The sequence below is a fragment of the Ochlerotatus camptorhynchus genome, unplaced genomic scaffold (assembly GCF_037179485.1).
Source record: "Ochlerotatus camptorhynchus isolate MF236.1 unplaced genomic scaffold, CSIRO-AGI_Acam_v1.1 ptg000237l, whole genome shotgun sequence".
NCBI classification, from domain to species: Eukaryota; Metazoa; Arthropoda; class Insecta; order Diptera; family Culicidae; genus Ochlerotatus; species Ochlerotatus camptorhynchus.
This window is the reverse complement of record NW_027040727.1, coordinates 747,544-773,426: the sequence shown is the minus strand read 5'-3', so window position 1 is coordinate 773,426 and position 25,883 is coordinate 747,544. Positions and strand designations below refer to the sequence as shown.

The window sequence follows — 25,883 nt, the reverse complement described above, 5'->3', positions numbered from 1 at the left end:
AGAGCGCTATTTTATGCGTACGTCTTGATTTCGTGATTTTCTCAATTTCTGGAAGAGCAAATTCTAGCATCTGACTTCCATTTCTTACATCTTGATGCACTTGTGCGACAAGCTTGTTTCTTTTTCTCACGTTGAATTTTATTATATTGTCCACTACGGCTGTCGACAGTTTTAGTAAATTTTTTATTTCCGTAGGACTCTCGGCTTCATATATGCGGGGTTGATCAGACTCCCTTTTTTCATCTTCATAACTTTTATTTTCCTTATTTTTATTCGGAGATATCGATTTTTTCGTCATCGATCTCGTATTAACTAGTAAAATATTAGCTTTAAGTTGTTCCGATGTAGTTACAATGCGTGATAATGCGTCTGCTGCTACGTTTTCTTTACCTACCATGTATACAATGTCGAAATCGTATCCTTCTAGATCGATACGCATCCTCGTCAATTTTGACGTTGGTTTCTTCATATTAAACAGATAGACAAGAGGTCTGTGATCTGTTCTTACTGTGAATTTTCTACCATACAGGTATGACTCGAAATGGTTAATAGCCCAGTGTATGGCTGTTAACTCCTTTAGAATTGTTGGTTTGTTTCGTTCAGCAGGAATAAACGTTTTGCTTGCAAAAGCAATCGGTTGATCTCCTGCTTCAGTAATTTGAGACAAGACAGCTCCACATCCAATATCAGAGGCGTCTGTCGTCAGTATAAATTGTTTGGTAAAGTCCGGATACTGCAATATTCTTGGTGACATTAGTTGGTATAACGGCGCCGGTGGTGTAGTGGTAAGCGTGATTACTTCTCACCCCAGCAGGCCTGGGTTCAATCCCAGTCGGCGCCGCCGGGATGTTCTGAGGCATAACATCTCTGATCACGCCTTCCTTCGGATGGGAAGTAAAGCCGTTGGTCCCCGGTTCATGAGTTGATGGGTCGATAGGTAGGGTCCAGGTGTGGGAGCTGCCTTCCTGGCACGTCGGTAGCATTGGTGCTCAGCACGGAAAACAAGATCGACGGAAAAAACAAACCAAAGGAAAAAAAAAAAAAATTAGTTGGTATCTCAAGTAATCGAATGCTTTTTGGCATTCTTCTGTCCATACAAAAATTGCATTTTTCTTCAATAGTTGGTTTAGAGGGTACGCAATTTTTGCGAAATTTTCGACGAATTTACGATAATAGTTGCAACAAATCGTCGTACATCGTCTGCGCTTTTGGGTACTGGATAATTCCTAATATCTTCATATTTCGAATCATCGGGTCTGTTATCTTATGACCGAGATATGTGACCTCAGTTCTAAGAAATTTGCATTTTGAAATGTTTAGTTTAAGGTTATAGTGTCTTAAACGTTCAAAGATTTTCTCTAAATTTTCCAAATGATGTCTTAATGAGCATCCGATGACAACTATGTCATCTATGTAAATGAACGCACGTTCCGGCGTTAAGCCAGCCATTACGATCGCCATCATTCTTTGAAAGCTATTCGGGCTAATATTCAGTCCAAACGGCAATCTTCTGAATTGATAGTGACCGGAATTCGTTGAAAATGCAGTGAATCTTCTAGAATCCTGTTCCAATGGGATCTGATGAAATCCTGACATCAGATCTAGCGTGCTAAAGTATTTCGCTCTACCAAGTTGATCTAAAATGCTTTCGATTCTTGGTAGAGGAAATTTATCTGGCATAATCTTTTTGTTCAGTTGGCGGTAGTCGATAACTAATCGCCATTTTTTGTCTGATCCTTCTGATTTTTTAGGTACCAGAAGAATCGGTGAATTGTACGATGAAACTGAAGGTTCGATTATCTCTTCAGCTAACATCTTTTGTATTTGTTTTTCTATTTCTTCTCCTTGGGAGTGAATAGTTTTGTAATTCTGGATATACACAGGAACATTGTCGTTAAGGCTAATGTTCTGTGAGTAAAAATTATTTGTTGATAATTTTTCATCTTCTAAGTGGAATATGTCAGAATAATCTGTAATTAATTCTTCTAATTTAGCTCTTGCATAGGGTGGTATGTGTTCAGTATCTATTTTGCTTAATATCCGTTTACATCTCTTTGAGTCGATTTCCTTATCTCCTCTAGTTGGAACTACATGAAAATTCCGAAATGGTTCTAATTTAGGTTTGAAATCTGAATATGATATGTATATTGATTTATCTGTAGTATTTATAAATTTAAATATTGGTTGAGCAGCAGATATGATTGTATTTCCACAAAATACCCCTGGTTGGATTTCTTGTGAGTACACAACCATATCTTCAGATAAGTTTAAATTTGGTATAAATCGTGTTACTTCATGACGAGCTGGTAGAAATAACATCCTTTTATAGTTGTCTTCAATTGGTATTGTTAATTCTTCTTCGTTTACCATGACTGTAAGAAGCCATGGCTCGTAGTCTATTTTACATCTGTATTTTGTTAAAAAATCTCTTCCTATGATTCCATCTGTTGGAATAGGAAAATCTGTTTCAACAATATGAAATTTGTGCTCGATAAATGTTGTATCAAAAATTATTTTAGCAAATGTACTTCCTTGTGAGCATATGGTATCATGACCAATGCCTGAGATAGTACATCTTTCTTCCGGATAGTAAATTTGAGATGGTTTTATTTTGTTTGATTTGATGATAGATATATCAGAACCAGTGTCAACAATAAAAGTACATCTGGTATCTGAAAAATCTACATTAAGACATATCAAATTTGATATTGACGCGTTCACTGTGAACGCGCTCCATACTGGCTGCCTAAAAAATTAGCCATTTGTTGCGGTGTTGGATTTGCTTGTTGAATATATAGACTCTGAGCTTGTGGTTGATTTGGTATTTGTTGGTTTGATGGTTGTAGAATCATATTATTGGGACTTAGTTGTTGATTTAGATTTGCATAGAACATTGCGTAATTTGGATTAAAATTTCCTTGCTGGGGCCAATTTCCCCTCTGCTGAGGATATCGTTGATATCCTCTTCCTCTGTTATGATTTCCGCGTTGTTGTGGGTAACTATTATTTTGATGATTTGGGTAATTTCGTTGGGTTTGGTTATGATAACTACGGTTACCTCGCCAATTTCCACGTCCATTACCTCGTCCATTTCCACGTCCTCTTCCAGAGAACCGTGTTTGTATTTGGAAAACATGATTTGTTTTCTCAGCGGACTCATTTTCGGCTGCTTTTCCAATAGCAGCAGAAAGTGTCTCAAATTTTCCTGCTTTGAGAATCAATTTGGTTTGATTGTTTTTAATTCCTGCCGTCAGTGACCTAACAGCAGCCTTTGTGGATATTTTTGTCGCTGCGTCAATCGGTATTCCTTCAGCTATGTAAGCTTTTTCCAGTTCGAGGGCTAATCGCTCAATCTGGTTCGTGAAAGTTGCCAATTCGTTGGTTTGTCTAGTAGCGTTTAATTTAGCGATTATAATTTCAGGCTGATCAGGCTTGAAACATTTCTGTTTTAACCTGTTTATAATTGTAGGGATGTCAGCAGGGTCTTCTCCAACCGCTGACCTTGCTTTTCCTTCCAGTTTTGATAAAACAACCTGGATTGACAAAGCACGATTGTTGTCATTAATGAGTGTATCTATAGCAGTCAATGCTGCTACCACACTATTTAGTTTCTCGGTTGATCCATCATATGATGGTAAAAGTGAACTTATCACTTTTATTACTTCAATATTATTTTCCATTTTTTCTCGAATATTTGTTTTTACTTTTATTACGAATAATATAGCTTGTGCTATTGTTTTAAATTTTACTAAGTGTGTGTTGAGTTCTAAACGACAATTTATAAAATCAATTGTTTCACTATATATTTTTCGTACTGCTGCTAATAAAAATTTATCCTCTTCTAGTAAATCGAGGAGTTTATTGTAAACTATTTTACTTTCATTAAGTTTATTTATTAACGTTGATTTTAGGAATTTTCTACTGGGCGATTTTTTTAAATTTTTGTGTATGGCCGTTAGTTTTTTGACCAATAAATCTATTTCGATTTCTAATGTCATTTAAATGTTTAATACACTGAAAATTTACCACTTCTCATAACTTCGCTTAAGTTGTTTATTTCGTTTGTTATTAATTTATGCAAAAATATAATGTCATTATTGTTATTAAGAAAACTAGACGTTAACACTTCATGGTTAATCAATGATCATCAAATCACTCACACTTAAATAAACTAATTTTCGATTAATTAAATTTAAAATTATTTTGTACTTATCTTACATCCAGCTACATCCTTATTGTCTCGATGGTATGATGGAGGCGCTCTCCTCAACCTCATGTTGCGTCGTTCTAGCTGCTCACTTCCCGCTTCTTGCCTGTTGTTGATCTGCCTTCCGCCGTTTTACTTTGCTTCCGCTTTTAATATACCAATCCGATAACGATTCCTCCCATTTTATTGTTCAGGGCATCACTATGCGTCATTATCCCCTGCTTGGTGGTTAACAGTATGACACCACTCAGTGAAGGGAGTACTTTTCTGGCCACCGTCTTTAGGTCCTTTATTGTTGCACTCGCGGTGAGTTTTTTCTGACCCGTATGTTCGGTAACGTCATATAGTGGGCTAAACTCTACTGCTTCGATAGTAGGTTTAATTGTTATAACCGCACTGTTTTCGACTACTTCTATAAAGTTGTTGTCCACTAGCACTTGGACAAAATTTTTCATTGAGTTTGTTTTCTTCACTGTAATCACGCTGTTTATTTTTTTAGCCACGTTTAGTTTTTTTAAAGTGTCTCTTAACACTTCCATTACTGCCTTGTTCTTTTCATTTCGCTTTAAGATCAATTTTTTTTTTATTCTCTATGATACTAATTTGGAAATCATTCCAGAACTTCCATTTTTTTCCTTGATTTGTTTTCCATCGATCTTGTTTTCCGTGCTGACCACCAATGAGAGATGCCAGATTTACAGACATGTCTGTGAATTTACAGACTTTTATTTTGTTCACAGACATTTTTTTCGTTACAGACATTTACAGACTTTTTAGTTTTTTCACAGATATTTACGGACTTTTGAAAACAAGTAAAAATGTTAAAATTTGGTTACACTGTTTTTCATCTTTAAGGTTCTACAAAGGGTAATTAAATTTGTATTCGTCTTCTTTTTGAAATATTCTTCAATTGTCATCATTGGTTTACTTATACATTCTAATATTATTTATACAAAAAGTTAACTTCCTGGGTAAAACATATTCACTGTATTTACTTACTTGTGTTATTCGAAGCTTAGCACAATAACACACAATCGAGTACACGAAATCCAAAACAACTGCTACTCAAAACTCTTGGTGAACAAAATTGAACACCAAGAAAATCACGTCAACTTTACTGCTTTGCCGGCAATCGTAAAAGTATCATTGAAAAAGCGTTGCCAGATGTACACTGGAGTCGCTTTTTACGCGGTTTTTTTTTACACGGTTTTTTTTTACACGGTTTCTTTTACGCGTATTTCGGAATTTACGCGCTTTTTTTTACGCGGATTCCGGCATTTACGCGGTTTTCTTTTACGCGGATTTTGGTTTTTTTTTACGCGGATTTCAGAATTGACGCGGTATATCGCTTTTTACGCGGTTTTTTCTTACGCGGTCTTTTTTTACGCGGTTTTTTACGCGGATTTCGGAATTTACGCGGTTTTTTTACGCGGATTCCGGAATTTAAGCGGTTTTTTTACGCGCTTTTTTTTTTTGCGCGGGACGTATCACCCGCGTAAAAAGCGACTCCAGTGTATTGCCTCTAGCAATGGATTTATATTTATTAAAACAAGCAATTGTGAAGTTTGACTCATTAACTGACATAATCCCAAGGCTGCAAAATGCGTGTGCTGGTTCTCAGCAATGCAATGACCAATCGTTATGATTCAGCCACCAATCGAAAGATATGGCTATCTAATTTTATTGTGAACAGATAGAAACCCGATTGGACATGTGGTTGGCTAGCCGGAACGGAAAAACCGCGAAAAGTCCCGAGCAAAATGCGTGTCGATTCATGTTGACATGACTGGTTCTCGGCAATTTGGTTCCTACATCTTAAGATTGAGCCACTAAAGGGTGATACGGTCAAAATTTGGTCAATATCAACTTGACGTATTTCTTTCAATTTTGCATTTAAAAAACCTGAACACCCCTCATTTTGAAGGTGTGTGTGTGTAGAATGTTGCTCCTATTTTGATTTTGGAATTCACTCTTCAGTTGTCAAAATGCCGTCCAAGCAAGAAGAGCAGCGTATCAAAATTTTGCTCGCGCATCACGAAAATTCGAGCTACTCGCACGCAAAGTTGGCAAAATCGCTAAAAGTTGCCTAATCAACCGTTACAAATGTAATTAAAGTGTTTGGGGAACGTTTGTCGACAGCCAGGAAGTCTGGATCGGGGGGAAATCGAAAACTGGAAGCCGCTGAGACGACAAAGAGAGTTGCCGGTAGTTTCAAGCGAAACCCTAACCTCTCTCTCCGAGATGCCGCAAATAAGCTGGGTGTATCGTCTACAACCGTGCATCGAGCCAAAAAACGAGCCGGACTATCGACTTACAAGAAGGTAGTGACTCCAAATCGCGATGATAAACAAAATACGACGGCCAAAGCGCGATCCCGGAGGCTGTACACGACGATGCTGACGAAGTTTGACTGCGTGGTAATGGACGACGAAACCTACGTCAAAGCTGACTACAAGCAGCTTCCGGGACAGGAGTTTTATACGGCAAAAGGAAGGGGAAAGGTAGCAGATGTTTTCAAGCACATGAAACTGTCAAAGTTCGCAAAGAAATATCTGGTTTGGCAAGCCATCTGTACCTGTGGCTTGAAAAGCAGCATTTTCATAGCTTCCGGGACTGTCAACCAAGAAATTTACGTGAAAGAGTGTTTGAATAAACGTCTGCTGCCTTTCCTGAAGAAACACGGTTGTTCCGTACTGTTTTGGCCGGATTTGGCATCTTGCCATTACGGTTAAAAGGCCATGGAGTGGTACGCCGCCAACAACGTGCAGGTGGTTCCCAAGGACAAGAACCCTCCCAACACGCCAGAGCTCCGCCCAATTGAGAAATACTGGGCTATTGTCAAGCGGAACCTAAAGAAGACCAAAAAAACTGCTAAGGGCGAGCAGCAGTTCAAGGCAAACTGGCTTTCTGCGGCGAAGAAGGTGGACAAGGTGGCTGTACAAAATCTGATGGCAGGGGTCAAGCGTAAGGCCCGGCAATTCGGATTTGGAAAAGCGGAAGCCTAACTGAATATTTTTCCTGAATTTTATACTAATTGAATTCACCGATTTACACGCGTTTTCCCTTGACCAAATTTTGACCGTATCACCCTTTACTTGAAAGGTATGAGTATCTACTTTCAAACGGAACAGACAAGAACCGATTGGAGTTGTGGGTGGCCAATCGGAACGATAAAACCCGTGAAAGGTGGCTCTGTGGAAATTCGGATTCACCGGGAAATTGGTCAATTCTTAAAAGTAGTCCTAGAGCTGTGCGATTTTTTTTTCTAAATTGCATACAGTCATGAGCATAGAGAAAATATACCATCACCATACCGATTTTGCAACCAAGTGGCCAGAAAACGGTCCTCTGGATATCGGGAACCACCAGCAAAAAAGTCAATTCTTATTATATATGTCAGTGCCATATTGATTTGGTCCCGCAGGGGTTATTGAATGCCCTTCTGGATATCCGTAATCGCCGGAAAAATGGTCAATTCCGGAAAGTAGTCCTAGAGATCCGCGATGTTTTTGTTTATAAATTTCATACAATCATGAGCATAGAGGAAATAAACCTTCACCATATCGATTCTGCAACCAAGTGGCCAGAAAACAGTCCTATGGATATCCGGAGTCACCGGGAAAATAGTTAATTCTTCAAAGTAGACATAGAGATCCGTGTTTTTTTTTTTTTTTTTTCTAGATTTGCTTACAATTATGAGCATAGAAGAAATTTGACATCATCATATCGATTCTGCTACTGGGTGGCCGGAATACGGTCCTCTGAATACCCGGAATCACCAGGAAAAAAGTAAATTCTTAAAAGTAGACCTAGAGACCCACGATTTATTTTTTCTAAATTGCATACAAGCATGAGCATAGAGGAAATATGCCAATCAAATTTTTACTGATTATTTTCGATCGTTTGTTGTTCAAAAGAATTTAATAACTATTATCAAAACAATACTAGAATCTCTTTGACCGACTGATGGTATCTGAAGTGATATTTATGGCCCTTTGGTAGCAAATCGACCACTTTTCAGGTTAATCCAGGTTAATCCTGCCATTTTATGGTTACCGGGTAAGTAAATCTATTTTTTGGTAAGACATTTCAGCCTTATTCATGATACCATGTATTTTGGACTAAAAAGATGCAAAGCTCTTCTGTGTTACCCTGTTACGAATATGTGTTATTTCCGTGGAATAATTTAATATAGCGTAATGAACAAAAAACTAGAAAAACAGATAACTCAGGACCACATTTAGAAAATTACCACATTTCAGAGGAATCCGAATGTCTAAGGTCACTACCATATCAATTATGCTCAGGATTCTGAACATTTTGTATAGAAAAAATCATAGCTCAAGGCACACGTTCAAAAACTGACGACTTTTACGAAGAATGTGGATATTAGAAACGGTGTTCTATGGCTATCAGATGTTTGAATTAACATGGTGCTGAGATTTCACCACTTTACACAAGGCACTGTACAATTTGTAAAAAATCTCAGGGCTCTATGACCACTTTTACTCCAACCACCACCGTCACACCCCCCACCACCGTCACACACAAAATTTCTGCAAAATTTTTTGCAGCCCAATCACATACATTTCTGAAATTCACAGACATTTTTCGCAGATTTCTGAAAAAAAAATCAGGCATCTCTGGCACCAATGCTACGGACGCCAGGGAGGCAGCTCCCACCATTGGCGCTGCTACCAAAACTTCCTTGCTTAAGATTCACCAGTGATTATGTGAATCCTCAGAATTACCTTGTAAGCAATTATAAGATTTCGTATAAACTTCTCCTTACAATCAACTCTGAAATCCTCATATTCAATATGGAATCCTACTGAGAACTCATAAGAAATTCTGTGATTTTCTGGGGAATTCCAGGCACATCCGGGAAAATCGGTAGAATCGGGAATTTAAATTGATTTATGTAGGTTTTTATAGATTGCCTTCTATTAGGGTATGTGTACTCCTTGCACCTTCCCTGGAGCCACCACTTTTTGAAGGGAATAATATTTATGTTAGAGTTCATGTAAATTAATAAAGATCTGGCGTTCATAATCATAAGGGCTAACTGCGGTGCCTCCCTTAGCCCAGTCGGTAAAGGCGCAGCTACAAAGCAAGACCATACTGGAGGTAGCTGGGTTCGATTCCCGGTTCGGTCTAGGAATTTTTCGGGTTGGAAAATTTCTCGACTTCCCTCGGCATAGAAGTATGATTGGACTTGCCACACAATCATACCAATGCAAAAATGGTACAGGCATCGAAAGCTCTCAATTAATAACTGTGAAAGTGCATCTAGAACACTAAGTTGAGAGCACGCAATAAGCTAATATGCGATTAGCAATAAGCTTGAAATGTGAAGAAGAAGAAGAAGAAGAAGAAGAAGAAGAAGAAGAAGAAGAAGAAGAAGAAGAAGAACTGCGGTGATCAATTCTCTTCATCGATTTTCACTTCTTATTATTCCAGTTGAGTGACTCAACATGGTAAAAGCATGTATGAGCTAGGAAAAGTAACATGAAACGCACCGAAAAATGATAAACAAATCAAGTTATTACAAAAGAAAAAATGTATCATCGAGGTTAGGCCCGTACGATTATGATCGCTAGAGATATTACCATTTGAAAAAAAAAATCCAAGCTTATGAAATTACCAACGCTATTCGATAAACAATAACGTCATTCCTTACTAGTGCATGTTATTTTTCTTCTAGTTCGTTAAGGCTCAATCACGTTAGCTTTACGGAGCCGACAATTCACTGATCTTTTACTAGCGCATGTTAGTTCCACTATCGAAAAAAAAAAAAATCTCCAAGATTGTGCCCCTTAGACACAGCCACATCCGAAGAAATAATAACCAATTTAATATCAGTCAACAGGGGTGACACATTCGATCCAAAGTTGAGCGAAAAATTGAAAACATAATAACGACTTAACCAGAAGCCATTTATATTCATAGCTATTTTTCCCCGCTCGTTGCCCGGCTCTGCAACCCATTCCGGACAAAACCCCTGACAGACAGAGGGAACAAGGCAAACAGATTTCCTCGAGTAGGGCAAATGTGGTCGGTTGTAGGAATTTGACCCAACCGCGTTGCCTGGGAGGGGGAGTAACTTTTTTTTTTGTCACCACTTGGCACGGATTTGTGTCTGTCTCATCACTTCGGAGAATGGTAAAGAAAGTTCTTAAAAAGTAATCCCGATAACGACGGACGATGACAGTCTTTTCTTCGATTTGAGTAAATGGTGCCAATTGGAGATGATGACAGCGGTGGGGGTGGTTAGCAGATCCTGCCTGCGTGGAGATTGAAATCGGTAAAGTTTTGATTGATACATTTTTATTGAACAGTGAATGAGTGGCTTTTTCTTTGCCTTAGGGGTTTTATGTTTTTGAGACTAGGAGTTTTATCTCTTTGCTGGGTAGGGGGTAGTTCCGATCAGATGTTTGTTGCTACAGTTGGTGAGTAATTGTTAAGGTTTATTGGTACTCTGATTAAAATCTTTTTGACTGTAATTTGCGTGACATTCGCTTTGGCCCATGGACAGTTATTGGGAAATTTTATGACTGAAAACCTTAAAATTTTTCATAACGCTGTGCGAAACAAGGCTTAACAAAAAACTTTGGCCAAGATATCGTCATAACTAGGATAATGTGATTTAACAATTTAAAAAGTAATCTTGGTGGGGGTTTTACATATTCTGCTGCATTTATGTAACATTAATACATTATTAAGGAAAAAGTGCGTTTCAAAAGTCTCTCGGAGATGACTTTCTTGATAAACTTTTTTCAGCGTAACATCCTAATGTAAAGTCGAGACCCAATGTCCTAGTTTTATTTTAGTACCTAGGGTGGGCAGGGGCATAATGAGCATACGGGATGGGGATTTTTCACCACAGCAGTTCCATTTCAAATGACGATTTTTTTTTAATTTGTTGATCGACCTTCTATGATTATGTTGAAACTTTGCACAAATGTTTGTTATTGTCCATCATGCCATTTTACATATTTGGTTCCCTAGTTTTGTACACGACTAACACTTGAAAAGGGCTTATGCAAAAATGATACGCATCAATAGAAAAACATAAATCTTGCGAACGATTTGTTTGATTGAGATGCTGTATTCGGCAAAATTGCGGACATGTATTGTACCTTTCAAGAAAAAATATACACTGTAAAAAATATTTTTTTTTTACAAAAAAAAAAATCAAAATTAACAAAAAAAAAATTAAAATTACTCAAATTATTTTTTTATATTTATTTTGTAGTTTAGATAAAGTAATACCTATTGACACTGTGCATTTGCTGGGCAAATCATAAAAAAAAATTATGAATTATTGAAAAAAAAATAAATATTTTCCAAAATACCACCTGCAGTTATCGAATATCTTTAAAATAGTGTTAATATTAAAACACATCAAATTGACAACAAAAAAGCTCAAAATGCTTAAATTGCCCGAAGTTGTTATTTTCGAGATACTCGTAGGTTAAAATTCACTTGTCGCATAATTTGAACGATTTTCATTCTTTTGAGATGTTATTCGTGAGTGTTTAATCTTGAAAATATTTTTTTTACAAAAAGCCCAATTAATTTCCTTAAACTTTGCTGTTCACAGTTTTTCAATCATACGCAGGGGTTGTACGCAATGGTGACGTAGGACTACGTTGTCTTATATAATAAATGTTATTTGTTAACTGCTTGTTTAGCTTGTGTTTTGCGTCGGAATAGGAATTTGAGCGGAGTTCTCTCTGTTTATACTCTTTAGTAGGACTATGGTTGACCTGAAAAGAACCTTTTGATATGAATTTTAGTTGGGACATGTTCAGAAAATTTTACTCTATCTGGAAAAGCCTTTGGAAGATGATGAACTGGTTAACAGGTGGTTTCTAGCTTCGAATCTCTAAACCATCAATCATATTTTGAGGTAAATCGAGTTATTCGGTTAATTGAACCAACTCTGAGTAGTTCTGTCCTATCAACCTCTCTCAGCCTTTATTAGAGCAGCAATTTGCTGCTTGCAATTGCAGGAACCTGAAATTGCAGGCTGAAGGCTTCCTTTCGAACGGTTGTCCATAAAAGACTCCATAAGAGTGGCACAGGCATCAAGGAAATGCAGGAACTAGAATTGAGAAGAGCACGGCTTCCTCTCGAACGGCGAGTCATAGTTGTCGTCTTCAAAATTTTGAAGATTATAATGACGATGAAATGTGATTAACCTGAGCGATGCAAAGACACTACAGGGAAAACCTGTCATGAGATTCAATAAATAATACGGCACTGGACATCGAACGAAACACTAGATGCTAACGACATCACCAAATGGGAGGATCTGCGTTGAGCTACAGTATGGACGAAAGCAACAATTATGAGCATATCAGCTGAAGTTCCTCCTCTTTTCACGGTTTTGTCACTTGTCAATCGGACATGAAAAAATAATCATTTTTCGAAAGTTAGAAAATCATGCCCCACCCATTTTTGGTATTTTATCATACACTTCATCTGCTTTTTACACTAAATTATGCATCGAAGCAGCCGGTAGAATATCAGTGACCACCCAGCTAAAGCTCCTCCCCTTTTAAGTTTTTCTCGTTAAACTTCTTCTCTCCAAAAGTTGGTAAATCTTAGCCTTTAGCAGTTCTTCTCTATGCCTGTGCAGATAAATTAGTACTTCTATTTATTTTCTCTACTGCACATAATGCTCTCCAGAGTTGTTATCTTGTACCCAAACTTCAAGCTGAACATTGCATTAGGTCCTAAGTATCATCGATCGATTCCCTTCGTCGACTTTCTCTTTCGTTAATAACTTGAGCACAGAACCGTTTCTTGATGTGTGTCGTATTAGATGCTAGATAAAAGCTAGGGCTCTAGGGATGCCTAAAAGTCCATTTATTAAAGATTTTTCCAGCTATTCGATTAAATATTTACATAATTTTCAATTATTCGAGAGCGTTACCGATATCCCTTCTTATTTCTACACGTCATAGATGAGAACAACCGTGGCCCAGTGAGATCGAACAAAGACAACGGCAACAGCCAGCACACCCCAACATTCCAGGATCAAAGTATCAAATTAGACCCATTTAAAAAAAAAGTATGTGTATGCTCTGCCGTCTGACAGCTTTGTTTGTATATTTGCCGATTCAATTTTGGAGTTGGTAAAGTAGAAGTCGATAAAGTAGAAATTGTAGAACATTGAACTATGATGTGCAAAGCTATTGATATCACCATGTGAGGCACATAGACTCCAATTCACACTGGGCCAGGAATGCAATCTAGCGGAGCAAAATTAATAATTCCGAAACGAAGCATTTTCGCGACCAGCCGTCTCCGGCAAAGTTTCTCATCATAATAAGGACCACCTATTGACATAAGCAAAAAGTTCAAAACTCTTCCGCAAAGGCGCCACAATCTAACTTCATTCTCTGACGTTTTAGTGACTTGATGATTTCGACAAAGTTGTTTATCTTTACAGAATAAACAACTCTTTTTAAGACGTAAAATTTCCACGGCCTACTGGTCCAGAGTTATATGGAGTTAATTAAAAAATTGACGAAAATATGGTTTTCACCCTTGTGTTTCGGTTTTTTTGCTTACAACCATATAATGTTATATTTTCCTCTTATGCAAATGCATTAAATAAATAACTTTTGTGAAGAAACATCAACATCCAAAAAAACAGCAATTTTTGAATAGCAACACTCGATAAACAAAATATCAAAATTTGAGAGAGGTATGTTTTGGTGTTTTTGAGATTTCTTCAATTTAGTGGAACATATTTTTTTTTTTCATAAAGCTTTTTTTTAATGCATTTAAATGGCGTTTTAAAGACTTGACGTTTTAGGCAAAGTTATTTATTTTGATAAAATGAACAACTCTTCTAAAGACGTCAAAACTCCATATTTGCCGGAGAGTTTTGAACTACTTGTTCATGTCAATAGATGGTCCTTATTATGATGACACCAAATCGCAAAAATGCTTTGTTTCGGTGTTATTAATTTTGCTCCGCTAGATTGCATTTCTGGCCCAGTGTGCATTTGTGTCACAATCCGAACCAATAGTGTTGAGGTATGGTTCACGCATAAGATTCACACGTGAAATGGATGTGTTTCACTATAAGTGCAAAATGAAGTGTGAGACACATGATAATTACGTGTGAAATTTTTTGAGTGTAGGACCATTCTAGCGTCACTTTTCAAATAGTCTAGTCTACATTGATTCTCTTCTTCTACTCTCTATTTTGTAAATTACTCTACTAGAAAAACGTTTCCTGTCATTTTTGTCATATTAAATGCTTGATCGTGGCTTCTTCCATGGAAATATTTTAACACGGCCGTGGCGATCCAAAGAGAAAGTCCATTAAGAGAATCGATCAATGTATATAGGACCTATTGAAAAGTGTTAGGTACTGAATGCAGATTGTATGATATGCAATAATTCTCGTAAATTGAAATGGAATGCATCGTGGTTTCTCTCAACTGCTCTTCAAACTGACTCCAATCAACGACAACATATCAAGAAGACTGGCAACTCTTCAATTTTCTCGTACGCTATGAGACAGCTACTAACGCGTCATCTGCCGCTCAATGGTAAATGCTTCGAATTATTTTTGGATAATTTTTATTTGCGTTGCTTAAACCTTCGCTCAAGTGCAGTACTAATGTATCTGATGCTTGGATTATGGCATAGTTCGCTCCAATCCAATTCCTAGATATGAAAATGAACCACTGCGGAAAACGAACGTTCTAGCAGTTCATTGTGCTTTGGGAATTTCATTTCCCGGTGCTCAAAAAAAAAGTCCATTCATAAAACTCATCGCAAGAAGAGTAAACCTTAAAAGTTTATTTTCGCACTTGAATTTCACCTTCGGGCAGCCGGGTACCAACTCAATACTCAATATTTCTAGCTTGATTTACTTCCCATATAGTTCGAGTTCGAGTTTGTACCTCCGGGGCATTCCAGAATATGGAGAAGCATATCGTCTTGCACTATTACATTTTTATCATGCCATGAACCAGTTTTCCGAATCGGGTAAGAAGATTTTCTTTTCTTTTTCGTGTCCAAGAAGAGAGAGCGGAATTGGAAAGAAGGGTCTGTAATCTGCATTCATGGCTCCCCCAGTTCATTGTTCGATCTATGTACCATCTATCGGTCAGTTGGTCTGGTTTCTGTTCCGTCTTGCAGTGAAAAACAATACTGTTTTCGATATGGAAGGTTGTTTGGAGATACAGGAGAAAGAAATCAGCAAAGCAAACTACTTACTTCCTTCTTCAGTTCCTGAGAAAAACCACTTTCCTGGATAGCACCAACCGGCATTTGGGAAACCGGATGGAAATTCTGTAACGATGTTCTACCCCCTCGCCGACTTCCGTCGAGTTGAACGAGGGGCTGCCCGATGGATGGCCAGTTTCGGTTCCTGTCTAGTGGCATTTGTTGTGCTTTCTGTTCCCACGATATGGTGTCGCGTTTTCAACGAGTGCAATTCGTCTTCAATTTCAGATCCAATTATTTCTGCAGCGCTCTTACCCCCCTCCACGAAAATAGTTGCGCTGTTTGTCTAGTGCCCTGAAGGTTGTGGCCGACTGGGTCAAATACCGGAAAAAATAGCAAACGAAGATTGCAGCGCACATAGCAGCAGCAGGACGATGCCAGCTGAGGGAAACCATGGAAGTGTATTAATATTCATAACTATGCACAGATTTTGGAATGGAGCGTATCGGCGGGTTGAGATGGTTGTTCTGGAAACTATCGTAGTTTTTATTCCTTGGAAATGGAACTGGTTATGGGAAGAAGAAGCTGTCCAAAGTAGGCTCAAAATATGTGCTCTTTAAATTATTTGATGAGCTGTCGATATTCCTATGAATTTGATGGTTTTTTTTTTTTTTTTCCTTTGGTTTGTTTTTTCCGTCGATCTTGTTTTCCGTGCTGAGCACCAATGCTACCGACGTGCCAGGAAGGCAGCTCCCACACCTGGACCCTACCTACCGACCCATCAACTCATGAACCGGGGACCAACGGCTTTACTTCCCATCCGAAGGAAGGCGTGATCAGAGATGTTATGCCTCAGAACATCCCGGCGGCGCCGACTGGGATTGAACCCAGGCCTGCTGGGGTGAGAAGTAATCACGCTTACCACTACACCACCGGCGCCGTTATGAATTTGATGGTATTTGAATTAAAATTCTTATGGTGTAACGACTACGGATATCTTACGAGTAAAATTCTTATGGGTACACCCCAGATGCCTAATGTTTAAGCTCCGGATCCGGAGAAGAAGAAAAGATCTAAACCATAGCTAAATATACAAGATTTCTTTAGAGTTTCATCCAGACAGGGGTTTGGGAAAAAAATTTAAATCTGCGAGCTAAACAAATGTTCAAAATCAAAATGCTCACTCAACAAACGATGTTTTAACCCTTACCAGCTTGGTCATACATATATGATCATGCTCTATGATTATATAAAATCACAGGTGACTAATAGCTACATTCCCTCTTTAGCAGTTTTGGGTTTTAGCTAGGGTAGGTGTATCAGTTATGGCTATACGTTCATATTATGGTGTGTTTCAATTATGGCCTGTGGAATTCCCATAGGCCATAATTGGAACACACTATAATAGGAGTGTATAGCCATAACTGGTACATCTACCCTATACAGGAAAAATAACAATACACCAGTTGTAACGCACGCCTCGTGATCTGCAAGATTCCACCACTGCAGAACGAGTGGCCCACCTACGAAGAGGACCACTCGTCAAGATTTTATTTGCCATACAAGAAACGCAACCTCAGGGTGGGTTTATGTGTTACTCACTGCGTGTGCTCTCTCTCTCTCTTTCTCTAAGACTACAATGCCTCAGGTCCCTGGTCTAAAGCCACGGGGACCAGACGGGGTGGGCTATACACCAGCCTCTTTTGCGGCGACTAGCTCGAGCTTGAGAGACGGAGCTCTCAAGGTCGACTCCGGACAAATAGGGGACACAGATCAGCAAATGCAAACACGGTCACCTAATCTTTCACTAATTAACTTTTATTAATTAAAACCTACTTACAAATTCTGGGGGGTGTGTGTGTGTATAAGGGCCGGCCGGCACGTGGATCTCTGCTGCGGGGAATCGGACGGGGCGGCTACGAGTGCGATCGGATGATCGCTGATATTGCTGCACGTCGGCGGCGTCGGCGTCGTCGTCGGCGTGAGTGCGATGAATGGCACAGTTGCCACGGACAGTGGTATCAGTGTAGGATGGCACGAGGTTCTGTCGCTGCGAACTCCTCGCGGTACCAGGTTTTCTACCAAGGTTGAACGTCGGCTCGTTGGCACGTATAGACGGTCGATCGAGCACTACCTGTCCCAGTGCGTTCTCGGGCTGATTTCCCAGACCATGGCCTGATTCAGGCTTTACACCCGGCTTTGAGGGAAAAGTCAATGGGTCCTGATTCTACGGTTTCAAAGGATAAGGCAGCTGTGGTTTTCCACCCGTATTCGACTGTTCACTATTTATTAAACTTTGTTCTTCAACTTGGTGAACTTGTTCTCTCAAAGGTTGGCGTGGAAAAGAACTAGTGCTATTCTTCGGACCGGTAGCAGACCATATATTTCCCTTTTCCCAAAATGTCCCTTTCCTTCTTGATCCATTAGTCCCATTCCAAATTTTCCTTCTCCTCCATGATCCGGGTGGTGGGTGTTGTTTTCTGTATGCTAAGTGTAGGTGTATATCAGTTGGTGTGTTTCTGTATTTAATTCGACCGTTCATACTGAAGTTCATGTAATTCAGTTCCCTAATTACTATCTGTTTTATGTATATGAATGAGCCATTAGTGCTCTACTATTCATTCACTGTTTAGTTTTAGCAGCAATATGAATAATAATATCATTAATTCTAAGCAACCATTAGATCAATCATTACTGATTATAAACTATAATGGTTCTCAGTCATGAGCGCACCGAACAGCAGTATACTAGCTCTTTATAGCACTGCTATCGCTCTGCTCGAGCTTTTTTTCATAGGGCAAAGTACCCAAACGGTAACATATGTATGTACAGGAGATTCTCAAAATAACTAATATAGCAAATTTTTGGTCAACTTTGGAGTGTTGTACCATCGTCAAATATGGTGCGATTTTATTTCTTTCAAAAGAAATCAACTGGAAAACTAATATAGTTTGGTGTAACCACGAAAATAACCAAGATATTCCGGATTTCTGAAGGGTTTGTCTAACTGGCTAAATTTGTGATGTAGTTTTTTATAGGATGCCGGTTAATAATCGATATGTTTAGTAAGTAAACAAAAAAAACTAAAATCGGCTTATAATCAACCGAGATATGGCTACGAATCGGTTCTGAATGCCGTCAGATGTTTTAATCACTCAAAACATGCCATGCGACTGCTCTTTCTTCCTGGTTTTTAATCACAAGACTTTCGATAGACTTTAAATGGATCATTGAACACTGATCAGTACGCTGATCATGAATCAGTGTGTAAATAGTTTTCCTTTAAAATTTGTATATAGTATCTAGTATTAAGTTTTGAATTCACCCAAACCAACTAAACAAACTGTCATCATAATTGAACACGATCACTGTAGAATCAGCCTCTGTTCTATACGTGCAGAAGCAAATAGAAAATTGTACATCTAGGGAAAATGGATGTAATGTCGGCCTAAATGCCCCTAATTTGGGCCCATACATAAATTCATCAATCGACTAAATTTTCAATAGCGTCTAAATTATCCATTAGTACCGTCCCATCTAGATCAAGATCATCTGATAAATTGCAGATTTTTAGCGATAGACCCAATCTTAGATCCATAGGCCAACATTAGAACCATTTCCCCTATTTGCCAGTTGCAAATACATAGTAAAAGCGTTCTGTAGCTAGCCCGTTTTCTTCTTTGATCGTTCGATCGATTTCATCGTGCATTTCCGAAACGATACACAGTTTGTGACCGAACTGGGAAGTTCCGTCGGTCGTACTGCGTGAGTGAAATAGAGACTGTTCCGTAGTTCCGTAGTCGACGGTGAGCGAGATTCGTTACACCAAAACTTGCTGTGCGATAGCTCTTTCTTCATGGTTTATTATATTTACATAAACGAATACGCATTTGTTGATGTTCACCAGTGCTTGATTATCCAACCCAAAATTATCAAAATCAGAAGCGATCCTCAAAAGCAAAATATTCAAATTCATTGATAAAATGATGCGTTTGAATATTATAGACCCCAGAGCCTTAAACCTCGATTTATCATCAATTCAGCAAGAGGCAATAATTTTCCATCGTTCTGTGTGCAAAAAGCAACAAGACACGTTCTTCAGCACCTACACGGTAACCGCAAAATATCCAATAATGAATATAAAAGACTCGATATTGACTACAAAGTACGCATTTTCGAGGGAGACTGGGACTACCCATTAAATGAGTAAAAATATTACCCATTTATGAGTATATGTTACTCAAAAATTAATATTACTCATAAATGGGTAAAATTTTACTCATTTAATGGGTGGTCCCAGTTTCCCTTGTAGTCATTATTGGGTATTTTGCGGTTACCGTGCAGGCGCTTCATACAAAAGTGACACTCAAGGAAGAAGTGCCCATTTTGTAAAGGCAAGTTTTGCTATAGGAGATCAAAAGCAAAACAAAATGAATTGTGGTGACACCTACGTTCCGGTTCAGTAACTAAAAACGTGATGATGTTTTGTTTTTATTGAATGCAGGTGATACGGAACTATTTTAAAGTGCTAGTTATTCATTTTGAATGTCGCGGTTTTCTACAATGGAACTAGGCGGAAATGGTAAAAAACATATCAATTGCTCTATCAAATGCATTTTATATTCATTTTAGAGAAAGATCTGATCAAAAATTAAGATCCAGTTTTCAAATATGCATTTCATTTTAACCTCAAACCTATGCGTACTGAACGTAGCAATACGCAAGCGTATAAAATCTAAAACGATTGTAAAACATCTTTAACGTGAATGTGTTATGTGTTCCAGTTGCTGAAGATCATGATGTGGATATTACCATAGTTGATTATGAGTCCAAGATTACGTGGGAGAATCGGTGCGGCCAATCAGAGAAGGCTTCGCCGTTTTTAACGCCAACCACGTAATTTGCCTGGGGTACCGGAAATATGATGCGAGTAGTGTTCATATCACCGGATACGTAACCCAAAGCTCCCATCCGGGCCTGGTTCCACACAAACTTGAACTGATCTTGTGTGCCTCGATATCGGAATGGGTGCTACGATGTTCATGTAAAGCTGGTACGGCCAAATGCAAGCACATTATAGCTTGCCTTCTATATATTGAAAAGTAATTATGAGATTATGATATGCCCTAAATAAAATCCGTACATTAATTTAACGTCTTATTTAGATACAAGCGGCTTGAGTATTTATCTTGCACTGATGTGACGCAAGCGTGGGGTATGTCGAAGGCTCAAAAATCCGTCTCTTGGGGAGCAAAACGAGTACGAGATATGTGCTGTGTTCCAACTCCTAAACAGTTTCTGAACGAAAACAAAGCCGAGGAAGACAGTATTATCGCACAATCATTCGATCGTATCCTTGCTGGTGAGTTTGTTGCTATTTTAAGTTCATTTTATAGAATTGCATTTAACATAATTAATATCTTATAGTTTCCAAAAATTCAGCTGCATACAAGCACATCCACGGACGGCACCTGAATGAACCGAAGTCATACCCTAACAGAGCATTGCAATCAGCAATTACCGCAGACATTTCAGATGTGTTTTGCTCGAAGGAAGACATTTTATACTGTTTGTCTTCTGAGACGAACCATCTTGATACAACACCATGTCATTTTAAGCATGAGCAGCACCAACAGTACTACGAAAACCACATATCAGTGGATAAACATCAGTCTGTATACATAGCTCTTTTAACTAAAGAACAAGAAACAAATGATTGGATTATGCATAGATCTACGAGGATAACTGCTAGCTCCTGCTACAAACTGTTCACATATCTGAACAACAAGAAGCCAGATTGGGATAAGAAAATTCACGGCCACTGGCATTCAAAACCACTGCAAGTTCGAGCGGTTAAGTATGGGAAAAATGCTGAACGGCTAGCTTTTGAATGCTACAGAGAAAAACGGAATCCATTAATTAAAAAATGTGGGCTAATCATCCATCCAGCTGAAAGTTGGATTGCTGGGTCACCAGATGGGATTGATCCACTTTCAGGAATACTCTTGGAGATAAAATGTCCTGTTGGCAGTGAAGCAAGTCTTGCAGAAGTTCTTGAATCTCAGAATGTAAAGAGATTTACGAAATTCAATGACAATACCAACAAATTAGAACTGAATCATAATCATTCATACTATTGCCAGGTCCAGATAAACATGAGGATATTGAACTGCATGGTTTGCGATTTTATTATTTATTCTTCAAAAGATAATGATTTTGCCACAATTGAAGTATCTTACAATGCAGATTTCGTTGAAGAAATCGTCAGTAGATTGAAACCATTGTATTTTGATAAAATGTTACCAAATCTAATCACATAATACTCAGAACTGTTTGTTATGTAGATTAAAGTACTAGAGAGAAATACAATCAGAGGGATAAAATATTGTATGTGCTGATTTTCTTTGTTGAATTGGATAATCGTTTGAAGAGTTTTTTTTAGTAATGGAGGAAGAAATTAAATTAAAACAAAAATATTAGTTGCATTTTCTTTATTTGCTAATTTTATTCATTTTTTCAGGAATGTAGACAAAAGCAAAAACTACAATGAATCAATCAGAAAAAAAACAACAAATTAAAACTTATCATCAGCTAGAATGGGTGGAGTAAGGTTAACAATTGCGCAAATCGTAGTTGTAATGTCATCAATATGACCAAGAGTAGACGGACTGATGCAATCGCATAAAATTTTAAAGATTTTCACCCTTTGTATGACCCTCTCGACGTGTATCCTGGCTCTGGCTATGGCTTCATTCCTGCTAGCTTCAGAAGCTGTCAATCGTTCATTTCTCATAAAAGGAGGAATATGAAGTTTAATATGGTGGGAGAGACACTCATTTTGAATTGAGACTCCTTTATCTACCATAATTTCGTCCCGGTGTCTACGATTGATGAGTTCTTCTCGGTTAAATATAAACTTATCCGAAGATTTTCCAGTGTATCCATTACTTATGAATGATATCAAACCTGCGGGAGTAACTCCGATTAAAAATTTGACTGTACGTCGCCCTTTGTAGTTTGAGTAACATGAAATTCGGCAGTTGAGGCATTTTGGTGTGGCTACTGGAATTTCGGTACAGTCGAGTACAATCGTTACATTTGGAAACTGCTCACGGAAGCATAAAGGGATATTTTTGGAAATCTCCTCTTTGGTTGGCCAATACAGGAACGGCGATAAGACTCGACGCAGTATTTGAATGGTATAACCAAAGTAACTGGAAACTGTCACTCCAGATATTCCAAACAACGTACCTAGTGTTTCGAAATTGAGATTCTGCTTCAGTTTAGTAAGCGTAAGGATCACACGATCGGTTGTGTGCATTTTGAAGTTCTTTGCATACAACACCAACTCCAAATTTTTGCATGCCTGGCAAATTTCCTCTAATACGATTAAAGTTGGAATCCCAGTCCAAATGTTAACCTCTTTGTCTGATACTAACAAATCTGATAATATGAAGCGTCCAGACTTAACTCTGCTACTTGTTTCACCGATGTTTGAAATTATCGTAGAATTATGATGATACAAGGTGTCCATGGTATTACTTGTGATTGGTACGATCGATGAATGATTACGCTCGACATCTGGTGACATTTTAAGATTAGGCACTGCACGTTCGACGTCATTTTCCCTATGCTGAACGGATCGTTGGTACACGGTATGATCATCCGGTGAAGTTCCTTTATCGGGTATTGAACGTTCGACGTCCTTTGCTTCGACAAATGGCTGGTTCGTGGTATGGTGAAGTTCTTCAGACACATTTTGTTCAGGATTGTCAATGGTTGACATGCCAGTATGTTTGAAGCAATTTTCATCAGAACCCGATGAGTCTCCGTTGATTTCTTCAGTAGGATTTATCTGAGCATCGAGAATTTTGAGCGAAGGATTTGCGTTCCGTTTCAAACGTGATCCTCCTAAAACAATAAAACAACAGTTAGCACTATTGACCAAACAACAAAGAATTCAAATGAAATGATTGTCTACAGTTCCACTATTATAAAGGTGAACAATTTAGTGGCAGTGGTAAAAAAAAAGTACCAAAAGGTATCAAACTTTTCCTCAATGCATTGCTCGACAAATAATCTTACAACTCCCTCCTCTTCCTTTAGAGTGGGACATAGTTAATGTATTACCCCTTCCACAAAACTACTGTATCAAGCAGTATATTTCAAAGACAATGTTGAATAAATTAATAGTGAAACAAGAATCCTCCAAATAGCGCGGTGAGTTGTGCCATCCACCCACCACCATTTTTTGGCTGTCCTCATAGTAATTGAGCTGATTTTGTGTAGGTGACATGTTTATGGTTTACCACAACAACATACCAAAAATCAGCTCAATTGAACAGAGGAAAGCCAAGAAATTGCAGTGGGTGGACAGCACCACCCACCTGAGGAATTCCTTTAGTTGGAAGTTAAAAACCTAGAAGACCAAAAAACATACCTGGAATATAATCAGTTTTCTTGAAATGGAGGCTACACACTTTTGAATTAGCCGTAGGTAGTTTAGAGCTCTTCAAAATACGGATCCATTCTTTAAATCTGGTGTCACTATGTGCTGGAAAGCTGTGTAACTTTATGTTTCCTTCTGTACGAGAACGGCATCCATTAACAAAGCATATCCGGTTACTCCTTGGTTTATCAGCATAGAAACTATAGTTGTGATCCGCAAGATGATCCGGAATTTTAATCTTCAGCAGAACTCGTCGTGGTACACGAATTAACCGTTGAATTTTTTTAGACGGAACAGCGCTGGCCTTGAGGTATCTGGAAGTGACTAAAAGAAGTATGACAGGACAATGCAAAAAAGAGTAAAGAAAACAATATTAACTTACTTTTGACAAAATCCGCCTTACGAAAATGTTTCTTACACACCAAAAATTCACCTGTACTGGATTTTTCTTCAACTTCAAAGGCTATTTTCCACTTCCGCAGCAATTTCTTTTCGGAGGGAAAGTTATGCAGATAACCTTTCCGTTTTTTTGTCTTGCATCCGACGACACTACATACTTGTCCAGTATGCAACTTGGGGCTCTTCTTTGGGATCTTTATTGTGGGGATTGCATCCTTTTTTAATTTTATACGGGTATCTAATCACAGAATTGAATTATTATTGTGCACTATGACAATAAAGAAGGTTAAAACTTACTTTCAACAAAATCACTTTCGGAAAAATGCTGAGCACAAATTTTTTCTAATCGCTTTCCGGATAATTTGACAAATTTTGTCCATCGTTTGAAAACTTTATGCCCGGTCGATGGGACAGCAAAAAAATCAACACAACAACCTGAAGCTCGCTGTCGATTTTCACAGGTTGGAACGATGCACTTTTGCCCTGGACTTTGCCCTGGATTCATTTTAACGCTGACTGTTCAAGCATCGGAACTAGGCCCAGTTCTTCGTTTTTTCCCTTCTTAAAGTGATAAAATTGACGGATTTAGAGTATTTTACTGGAATTTTTTAAATTAAATTTTAATATTTACATTTAATCAAAGAATTTGACAGATGAAAGCAGAAGTATCATCACAAGGACGAAAGCGCTGCCTACATGTCGGTACCAGCTTTTGAATGCGAATAAGAAATGCTCCTCGTGTTTATTAGCGAAATTCACATCAAAGGTTGATTAATTGCGTAGGAAATCAGTTTGCAGGGCTGGTAGTGTTGATGCGATATAATAGTAGTGACTTTAGTGGCTAAAATTACGGAAATAGTGACCAAATGGTGACTTGTAAATACTAAATAAGTAACCATCTATATGGTAACTAGGAAATTCAATTACGGTTTGATAAGTTTTGAAATAAACGTGTTATGTCATGGAACTTAAAATAAAATTTCATAGATTCCTCTTATTTAGAATCACAACGGAATCTGCTGTGAAGAGCATTTGAAGTGATTTGAATAGTTTACTTTTGCTTACGTTATACATGATGACTAGCAAATAGTAACTACCATTTTTTATGATCTTGTATTTTGATATATCTAGGTAGATAATTTTGATAATTCGCTAAGAACTTTTTCAGAATGATCTCAAGAACTGTATTAGAATAATTCTCTTTCTGTTAAACATGAAGGTTGCAGAAAATCAACAAAATTCTTGGAAAAATATTATTTTCGTAGTTGGAAATGCTTATCAGCAATTATCAGAATAAAAGTGGACATTTTATACGATAGATGAGGAGATGAAAGTAAAGAGTTGATAGTACCGTTACAGTACAGCTGTGTGAAATTTGTATATAGAGAGTAGAAAGCGAACAAACGACTATTTTGAGGAAATTACGAATCGGGTAGAGCATCTCCTTTACCAAGCTCACCCGTTAATGAGGGATGGTGAGGGGTGTTTCCCCCTGCCACCACTGGCAAAAGGGATGATCGCCGATTAGCTCATGTACCTGCGATGTGCGGAAACAGTTCTCTCGATTGTTTCACACTCAAGTCGCCATCTGACGTAAACAACTACCCGATTCGTGCCTTCCTCAAAATTTTC

At 38.2% G+C, this 25,883-nt stretch overlaps 1 protein-coding gene and 1 pseudogene across 1 annotated transcript in view; both read left to right on the top strand.

The window, feature by feature from the left end:
* DIP-alpha (Dpr-interacting protein alpha) overlaps positions 1 to 25,883 on the top strand; it is a 361,511-nt gene that overhangs the window by 3,127 nt on the left and 332,501 nt on the right. The window lies entirely within an intron of this gene.
* LOC135704377 (uncharacterized) lies at positions 19,967 to 21,931 on the top strand (annotated as a pseudogene).